Genomic DNA, 10,327 nt, shown 5'->3' with positions numbered 1-10,327 from the left:
CTAAGCTAACTTCAGTCCCCGCAATTACAGCAGGGTGTCAGCTGTAATATACAGCTGATATCTGGGTAGGACGGCACCGACTAATTTGCGTGAAGTCCAGGCTTTCCAGGATATATACTTAAGACAAATGTCGGGAAGGGGTTAAAAATAAGCCTTATATTTATAATTATGTTAGTTTGTCCAGTTACTTTTGTGCCTGTAAAACTATGTAAAAAATGGCTGCAATTCTTAAACGGGCAATGCAATATTTTTGTTAAACCCCTTGAATTAAAGCTGAAAGTCTACACTTCAATGACATCTTCATTGCCTTGTTTCAAAATCAATTGTGGTGGTGTAAAAAGGCTAAATTATGAAAATCGTGTCACTGTTCAAATATTTCTGGATTCAACTGTATATACACCGATCAGCCATAACATTAAAATAACCTGCCTAAGTCCATCTGGTGTCGCCAAAACAGCTCTGGCCCATGAAGGGATGGACCCCACAAGACCTCTGAAGGTGTCCTGTGGCGTCTGCCACCAAGATGTTAGCAGCACTTCTTTTAAGTCCTGTAAATTGCGAGGTGGAGCCTCCAAGGATCAGAGTTGTTTCTCCAGAACCTCCCACAGATATTTAATCGCATTGAGATCTGGACAATTGATGAGGGGTCAAAGGATTATGGAAAAGCAATTAAAACAGTGCTATATTTTGGCAGAAAAATTATAATAAGAAAATGGATCTCATCATATGTTACAATACAAATGGGTTTAGTACTGTAAAAGTAATAATAAGCAGGTGTATGTCCATATATAATGTAATGAAAATTTGACGTTAACATTAAGACCCAATGCACACGACCGTAGTTTTTATCCGCAATTACGGATCCGTTAAAATACGGACATTCATTTCTATCGCCACGGACACCTTCTCGTATATTTTTGTGTGTGTGTCTGGGCCGTAGAAATGAGCCGAAAATATTGGAAATTTTTCACATTTAGGCACCATACTCCTATAATTATTACTGTAAGCACAGTCCGCAAATGCGGATGATACTCCGCGGCTCATGCGTGCAGTATTTACTGACTGTAAATGTGTAGGTAGTTGTGGTAAAGAGAGGGAGGATGGGAGTTTGTGTTTTGTTCTGTTTTTTTTTTCCTTGTGTGGTGGGGGGGGGGGGGTGGTGGAAAAAAGGGAGCAAGTAAATGAGAATTACTTATAATTTTTTATGTAAATGTATCTATTTTGTGTAAGCGAATAAAGAATTTAATAAAACAAACATCCACATGAATGCCAGAAGCCAAGGTTTCCCAGCAGAACATTGCCCAGAGTATCTTCCACCGGGTTGCCTGCTTCCCAAAGTGCAACCTGGCGCCATGTCTTCCCATGGTAAGCAACGCACACAGACCTGGCGTCCATAAAATGTATGATGTAAAAGAAAATGTGATTCATCAGACCAAGCCATCATCTTCCTTTTCTCAATGGTCCAGCTCTGATACTCACGTGCCCTTTGGGCTTATGATGATGGACAGCAGTCAGCATGGGGACTCTGACCGGTCTGTGGCTATGCAGCACCAAACGCAAACCGTGATGCACTGTGTGTTGCAACACCTTTTTTTCATAGCCAGCATTAACTTTTTCAACAATTTGTGCAAAGGTAGATCTTCTGTGGGTTGGGACCAGATGGGCAAAGCTTTACTCCGCGCACTCATCAATGAGCCTTGGGCGACCGTGACCTATTTGACGATTAACGGTTTGTCCTTCCATGGACGTATTTTGTTAGGTACTAACCACTGCATACCAGGAACACCCATTAAAACCTGCGATTTTTGGAGCTGCTGTGACCCAGTAATATAGCCGTCAAAATTTGGCCTTTGTCAAAGTCACACAGATCCTTATGATTACCTATTTTTCCTGCTACCAACACATCAACTTCAAGAACTGACTGCTCACTTTAACAGTTGACGTTGTAATGAGATAAGTAATTTTATTAACTTCTCCGGTCAGCGGTTTTAAGATGGTGGCTGTGTGTGTTTGTATTTGATTAATTAATATTTAATATTGGGAAAATGAACAGATTTAAATGGGAAATATTTGCTTTTTTTTATGCTTTATTAGAACATAGAAAATCTGTCTCACTTGAGTCACTTTCCTACCACATTTATTATACGTATGGTAATACATTTCTCCTGTCTTACTAATCAAGATTTATGTAAATTAATTAGAATTTATGATTATAACCAAGACAACAGATATTCAACCACCAATGCTCCTGACTTAACCATATAAAATAAGGAGTTAGTTGTAGGAAGCAAGCCCTATGAATCCGTCACTCACCATAATTGGTAATTTCCTTACTTTTATCCCCATGATAAATGATTATTACTTATGCTGAACAAGAATAAATTACAATATGGATGATATATAAAGTGTTGGAAAAATGTAGAGAATTGAGTAATGATTTACCTGCTTTACGATTATGACTGTCAAACAAAGAGAAAGTTCAACCTAAAATAATGAATGAACATGGATTAGAACCCCTACCTGAAGCTTAATTTGTTATGATAATATACTTGTGATTTGTGTGTTCTGCTCATAATGTAACCATGATATAATTCCTGACACAATTAGCTGTGACCCTGTCTCCCATGCACCACTAAGCCCCCAAAAATTCCAACCGCGTTGTGGTTTGGATCTGTCTGTGGCGGTTTAAAGTATGGTTTACTCCCAAGGTTGCTGGCTGGGAATGAATGCAGTAATTATACTTCGTCAGTCACCCAAGGAAAATATATATTTATTCTGCATTAAACCAGGACATGCTCATAAAACACTATATATCAATGAATATTTTAGACAGAAACAAACTGATAACGGTTACCAAGCTGGGATTTAAAATAGCTTCTATTAACATGAAAAAAAAAAATCCATTCCTGATCTAACCTATATTATTGATTAAAAATATCACTGGGTCCTTCTTATAATGTAAATTTTTTTATTTTTTTTTAGATGTTACCGATTGGGTAAGAATACTATTTAATGGCTGACATAGAGCCTCTTACATTTGATTCAAGCATCAGCCTAAAATCGTAGGACAATAGTAAATGGTGAGCTTAATCCTAAAACTAAATAACAAGGTCATTTAAAACACATGTATATCATTTAGATTGCTATTGAACTAAAAAAGTTCCATTCACAAAAAAATTTAATTTCTCTATTCGTTTGTTATTGTAGTCACGGTTTACACGTACAGCTGTTAAAAATTTTGAGCAGGCATTCATTACATCCACATGCCTATTAATAACATCACAGTATAGTGTTATTATGTTATTTCAAGCCTTGACCTATTGTGTTACATTAATATTTTAGTGATAACAATTGGAGAAATTCTTTGGGTAAAGTTATTTGTTTTAAAGGGGTATTCCAATTCCAGACATTTATGGTATATCTATAGGATATGTTATAAATGTCAAATAGATGAAGCTCCCAGCTCTGGAACCCGAACCTATCTCAATATCAGGTGTCGCCAGACTGCGAGCCCACCAGGTGAGATGGCCGTTGGCTGCCACTTTCAGGCCGAGACTAAGTGGTAAGGCGGCCGGGATTTCGGTAGAAGCTGTGTAGCATTGTACTGTTATGGCATATCTTTATTCCTAACATCTGGGACCCCCCATCCTGTGAAAGCAACACAACAGCGCTCCCGGTTGTGGGTGTCCGGGAACGTGCTTGGGAAGAGAAAAAATTCTCTGCACTGGTCCGGCAGTCTGACCCTTACTGATTAGAAAGTGAAAGCGTACCCCAGCCAAATGTATCACTATCTAAGGTAGGAAAATCCCTTTAAGAAGGCCATACACATTAAATAGTGGTCTGCCTACTATATCTCCCCCATAAACATGCATGCTCTATTTACTCTACTTTAACCCCTTAAGGACCCAGCATGTTTTGACCTTCAGGACACAGACGATTTTTTCAAATCTGACATGTGTTACTTTATGTGGTAATAACTTCGGAATGCTTTTACCTATCCAAGCGATTCTGAGATTATTTTCTCGTTACAGGTTGTACTTTGTTAGTGAAAAAATTTGGTCGATAAATTTGGTATTTATTTCTGAAAAAATGTGCAAAAATTCGCATTTTTCTAAATTTAAACGTATCTGTTTGTAAAACAGATAGTAATACCACACCAAATATTAATTAGTTAACATTTCCCATATGTCTACTTTATGTTTGCCTCATTTTTTTGAACATCCTTTTATTTTTTTAGGACGTTTTAATACAATTTCTCATATTTTCAAGAAAATTTCAAAAGGCTATTTTTACAGGGGGCAGTTCAGTTCTGAAGTGGCTTTAAGGGCCTTATATATTAGAAAGTCCCCATAAATCACCCCATTTTGAAAACCGCACCCCTCAAGGTATTCGAATCAGCATTCACAAAGTGTTTTAACCCTTTAGGCGTTTCACAGGAATTAAAGCAAAGTAGAGGTGAAATTTACAAATTTATTTTTTTTGCAGAAATTCATTTCTAATAAAAAAAAAATTGTACCACAGAAGGCCTCAGAAGCAAAGGAGCACCTAGTGGATTTTGGGCCCCCTTTTTTTTAGAATATATTTTAGGCACTTTGTCAGGTTTGAAGAGGTCTTGTGGTGTCAAAACAGTGGAAACACCCCAAAAGTTACCCCATTTTGGAAACTACACCTGTCAAGGAATTTAGCTAGGGGTATAGTTAGCATTTTGACCACACAGGTTTTTCGCTAAATATATTGGAATTAGTCTGTAAAAATGAAAATCTACTTTTTTTTTATGAAAAAACAGACATTTTTTATATTTACAAGGAATAACGAAGAAAATGCACCCCAACATTTGTAAAGCAATGTCTCCCGATTACGACAATACCCCATATGTGGTAATAAACTGCTGTTTGGACCCACAGCACGGCTCAGAAGGGAAGGAGCGCCATTTGGATTTTGGATTTCTGATTTTGCTGGATGGTGCCATGTCGCATTTGCAACGCCATGGAGGGACCAAAACAGTGGAAACACCCCAAAAGTTACCCCATTTTGGAAACTACACCTCTCAAGGAATTTATCTAGGGGTTTAGTTAGCATTTTGACGAAACAGGTTTTTCGCTAAATATATTGGAATTAACTGTGAAAATGAAAATCTTTTTTTCTGAAAAAACAGAGACATTTTAAATTTTTACAAGGAATAAAGGAAAAAAAAAGAACCACCATTTGTAAAGCAATTTCTCCTGATTACGGCAATACCCCATATGTGGTAATAAACTGCGGATCAAACCCATGGCAGGGCTCAGAAGGGAAGGAGCGCCATTTGAATTTTGGAGCACAGATTTTGCTGGATTGGTTTTCGGTGCCATGTTACGTTTGCAATGCACTGGAGGGACCAAAACCGTGGAAACCCCCCAAAAGTGACCCCATTTTGGAAAAACCCTCAAGGAATTTTTCTAAGTGGTATAGTGAGCATTTAGACCCCTTGGGTCTTTTGCAGAATTTATTAGAATTAGGCCACGAAAATGAATATCAACATTTTTTCCACTAAAATGTTGAATTTTCTCATTTTCACAAGGGATAAAGGAGAAAAAACCCAAACATTTTTTACGGAAATACCCCACATGTGGTCATACGTTTTTTTCATAATGAATGCTTTCTTATTTTCGTTTTTCACTCCCTGCCTTCCAAGAGCCATAACTTTTTTATTTTTCCATCACTAGAGTGGTGTGAGGGCTTATTTCTTGCAGGAGGAGCTGTAGCTTCTATTGACACCATTTAAAGTACCATAAAATGTACAGGGAAACTGAAAAAAATTATTTGCGGGCTGAAATTTGGGGTTTAGTTTTTACAGCTTTCGCCGGGCGATAAAAAGGAAAACTTTACTTTATTCTGCGGCTCAATACAATTACGGTAATACCAAATGTATATAGTTATTTATATTTTACTACTTTTACAAAGAAAAATCTATTGGTTATAATAAAAATTGTTTTGTTTCACCACATTCTGAGAGACGTAACTTTTTTATTTTTTGGTTAATTGAGCAGTGGGAGGTCTTATTTTTTGCGGGACGAGCTGTAGTTTTTATTGGTACCATTTTTTGGTACATAAAAAGTGATTAAAAAGTTGTATTAATTTTTTATTTGAGAGCTAAGGTGACAAACGAAACAGTGATTTTAGCAGTTTAAATTATTAAATCCCCGTGGGAATTAAATAATGGTATATTGTAATAGCTCTGACTTTTACGGACATAGCGATACCAATTTTGTTAATTTTTTGACCATACTTTAGACGTAAAATGGGAAAAGTTTTTTTTTCTCACTACTAACAACTTTAATTCTTCTAAAATGTTATTAGTCCCCTTAGGGGACTTGATCCAGCGATCATTGGATCGCTGGTACAATACACTGCAATACTAATGTATTGCAGTATATTGTTATTTTAACAGGCTTCTGTAACAGTGCGATCACTGTACCTGTCCGTTAGTCCCGGGTGTCAGCTGTTATACACAGCTGACACCCGCAGCTTATAGAGCGGACTCAGCACGTGAGCCGGCTCCATACATCAACCCCCGCACCATGACGTGCAATTAAGTCATAGTGCGCAAAGGGGTTAATGCACAGGCTGGTATGCCATTTTAGTGCATTATATGTTGTGCCCAGTTTGTGCCACTTAAGACAAATACCTCATAAAACGTTAAGAGGGTTTTCCCGGGTATGGTGATTCTATATATGTGGGAGCAAACTGCTGTTTGGGCACGCTGCAGGGCTCAGAACAGAGGGAGCGCCATTTTGCTTTTGGAGCGTAATTTTGCTTGGTAGTAGTTCTGTTTGGGGTTTTGCTGGTATTTCAGTTTATAATGTGGGGGCATATGTAAGCTGTGCGGAGTACATCAGGGCATAATAAGAGGGTATAATAATGCGGTAAATAAATAATAATTCATAGATATGTGGCCGGTGTCACACTGATAAATGGCGCCCATTCTTATCTGCTTTTGGACACTCTGGACATTTTGCATCGCCATATTCTGAGAGCCGGAACTTTTTATTTTTTCACCACCGGAGCTGTGTGAGGATTTATTTGTTGCGGGACAATCTGTAGTTTTCATTGGTACCATTTTGGGGTACATGCAATTTTTGATCACTTTTTATTCCATTTTTTTGCAATCCTGATCAAAAACCAGGAATTCTGACAATGTTTTTTAGTTTATTTTTTTGCGGCGAACACCGTACGCTATAAATGACATTTTACTTTATTCTGCGGGTCGGTACGATTACGGCGATACCATATGTATATAGGTTTTTTTATGTTTTGCAGCGTTTGCGCAATAAAATCTCTTATTTATAAAAAAAATATTTTCTGTGTCACCATATTCTGAGAGCCGTAACTTTTTTATTATTTTAGTCAATAAAGCGGTGTAAGGGCTTGTTTTTTGCAGGACGGATTGTAGTTTTTATTAGTACTATTTTTGGGTACATGCGACTTTTTGATCACTTTTTATTCTTTATTTTGGGAGGGATGGTGACCAAAAAATAGCGATTCTGGCGTAGTTTATTATTGATTTTTTTTGGGGTGTTCATCGTGCAGGAAAAATAACATTATAGTTTTATAGTTGGGGTCGTTACGAATGCGGTGATACCAAATATGTGTACTTTTAATGTGTTCATTCTTTTCCTATAATAAAAGTCTTATTATAGGAAAAAAAAGCATTTTTTGTTTATGTCACTTATAACTTTTGTTTTTATACTTTTTTTAAAACATTTTTATTACCTTATTTTTAACTTTATTTACTTGTCCCACTAGGGGACATCTAGACTTGCAGCTTTGATCGCTGCTAGAGTACATTACACTACACACGTAGTATAATGTATTCTAACGGTCATTATGACGTGACAGTCACACTGACAGGAAGCCTCGGAGGACCAGCAGAAGCTGCTCCTCCTAGGCTTCCGTACATGGCAATCCGGGGGCCATTGTCTGGCCTCCGATTGCAACAACAAGCACCGGCAGCCCCCACAATCACTTAGTGGGGACTGCCGATATGCTTCAAACCCATTAAATGCGGCGATCGCAATCGGTCGCTGCATTTAAGGGGTTAATTGACGAAAGCAATGAAGATGGTCCGCTGACGGGCAAGACTGTTGTGTCAGCTGTCTGGGACAGCTGGCAGCGCGGACTTGTCGCTCTGTGTATACACAGAGTGATAGTTTGAAATATTGACGAAAATAAACGTCCTGGTGAGGGAACTAATACCCGACCATGACGTTCATTTTCGTCATAAGTCGGGAAAGGGTTAAGAAATATGCAAATGAACAAAGTTTTTTTTATATGGTGCTAATATTCCTCAGTGCTTTCCTATCAGAAACGATGTTCTATTATTCAAGTACTTCCATGTGAAATTTCAGATTTTAGTAAAATAACACTGCATATTTGCCTACCTTTATTGTATATGTGAGAAACCTGTTGAGCTATTCATATTGGATTTAAGCTGAGACATTAGTCATTTATGTCTTGTGAATACAAAGTCTTAATACTTGAATTAAACTGCGGTACAGTTGATCTATTCTATTTAATAAGTGCTACGATCAGCAGGTACACGGTGATAAATGATTTTTCATGGAAACATTCAAGTAGAAGTTTTGTGTTGCAATAGATTAATGTCATTTTTCCAGATAGACAAAGTGTAGCTTGAGTAAACTTGCTATCCTTAATTTAAAATGTACATATCAGATTTGAGATGATTTTATTCTGGGCTTCAGTCCAGACCACAAGCTCTAGCACCACATCACATAGACAAATGCTGTAGGTCTCCTCTGTCCACAGTTCAGACATGTCAGAACATCAGAAAGATTGGTGTGCTTTTACCGAGTAATTTCAACAGCAAATTATACAAATGCCTCCTCCTCGTATGAAGTTAACCCCACATTTAAACATCCTGTACCCAGCCCACTGACAAAATGAATAGGATTCCTAAACATAACTATATAGCTGTGTAAACTATAGGTGGTCCATTCTTTATGGTATTCTAAAAAGTCTAATATATACAAAAAGTATTGGTCCGCTCATCATACATATGATCCAGGACACCAGGTTGAAATGACATCGGTGCTTCGGACAAAGGTTCCACGTCAGAGGTAGATAGTAATCCACAATAGTAAAGAGTGGTCCGGCACACGATCCAAATAAACCTAATGCTGCTTTATTGTGTCAGACTAAAAGAAGAACAAATAAAATTCCTAGGGAAGAGCTTTCTTTCCTGGGTATTTTATTTGTTCTTTGTATCTGACACAATAAAGCAGCATTGATTTTATTTGGATCGTGTGCCGGACCACTCTTTACTATTGTGGATTCTAAAAAGTCTCTCTGGCATAGGCATGCACTGGGAAATTATTGACATATCCAAATGAACTATAACTATCGTACACTTTCTAAACATCACCTAAATTTTTTTTTTGCTATATTGCTTTTCATAACTTAAGATATAGGGAAATTCACTTTGCATACCATAGAATAGTAAAATTATTTTAGCTGTTTATTCCACCCAACACAACTCACCAGATAGAGCAGATATAGCGCCACACATATAATCCCATATTGAATTATATTCAACAAAACATTACTATTACACAATCTATGGCACACAGACAAACATAACAGACTAGTGTAAATCATGACCCTAGTCTAATTGGAAACAATAAAATGCAGTTAACATTTTTTATATAGATATCTATAGACAGACATACGGTTAATAATAATCTCAGACACACTGATGATTACCAGCCATTCCACAACCACAATACGTATGAATAGGTCAAAAATGATTTGCGATAATAAATGTTTATTTTGTTTCTCTTCAAATGGATATATACATATTATATATATATGCATGTTTATTTATATTTAGTGGCTTAGGTGGCATTAGTGTCTGCAGAGTGCTGTCGCCATTTTCTTGTGTGCTGTATAAATTTGCAGTGACAGGTGTTCTTGCACCTGTATACACGTTTTGTTTCATTTTGTTGGAATGTGCTGTTCAAACTTTTGTGTTGTTTATGCGATTCATATATGTGGGGTTAGTAACTGCCTCCATTTTCTGCCCTGGGTGATTTTAATTAGTTTAATGCTGGTTCCAGCCATCCCCAAGAATATATGTAGGTTTAGTCCCAGTTCTGGGTGTACGTGCAGCGTAGGTTCCCACCTCATAGAGGTCACCTTGTCCTGGCAGGTGGGCTTACACAATTTGATCAAAATGTGCGCTAAGTACCTCCCTATTGTAAGTAGATTTAGCAGTAATGCATATTTATTTATATTTAGTGGCTTCTGTCGCCATTTATTGTGTGCTATATATTAT

Source organism: Rhinoderma darwinii, chromosome 1 (genome assembly GCF_050947455.1).
Source record: "Rhinoderma darwinii isolate aRhiDar2 chromosome 1, aRhiDar2.hap1, whole genome shotgun sequence".
Lineage (NCBI taxonomy): Eukaryota > Metazoa > Chordata > Amphibia > Anura > Rhinodermatidae > Rhinoderma > Rhinoderma darwinii.
Note: the sequence above shows the minus strand (reverse complement) of the source record.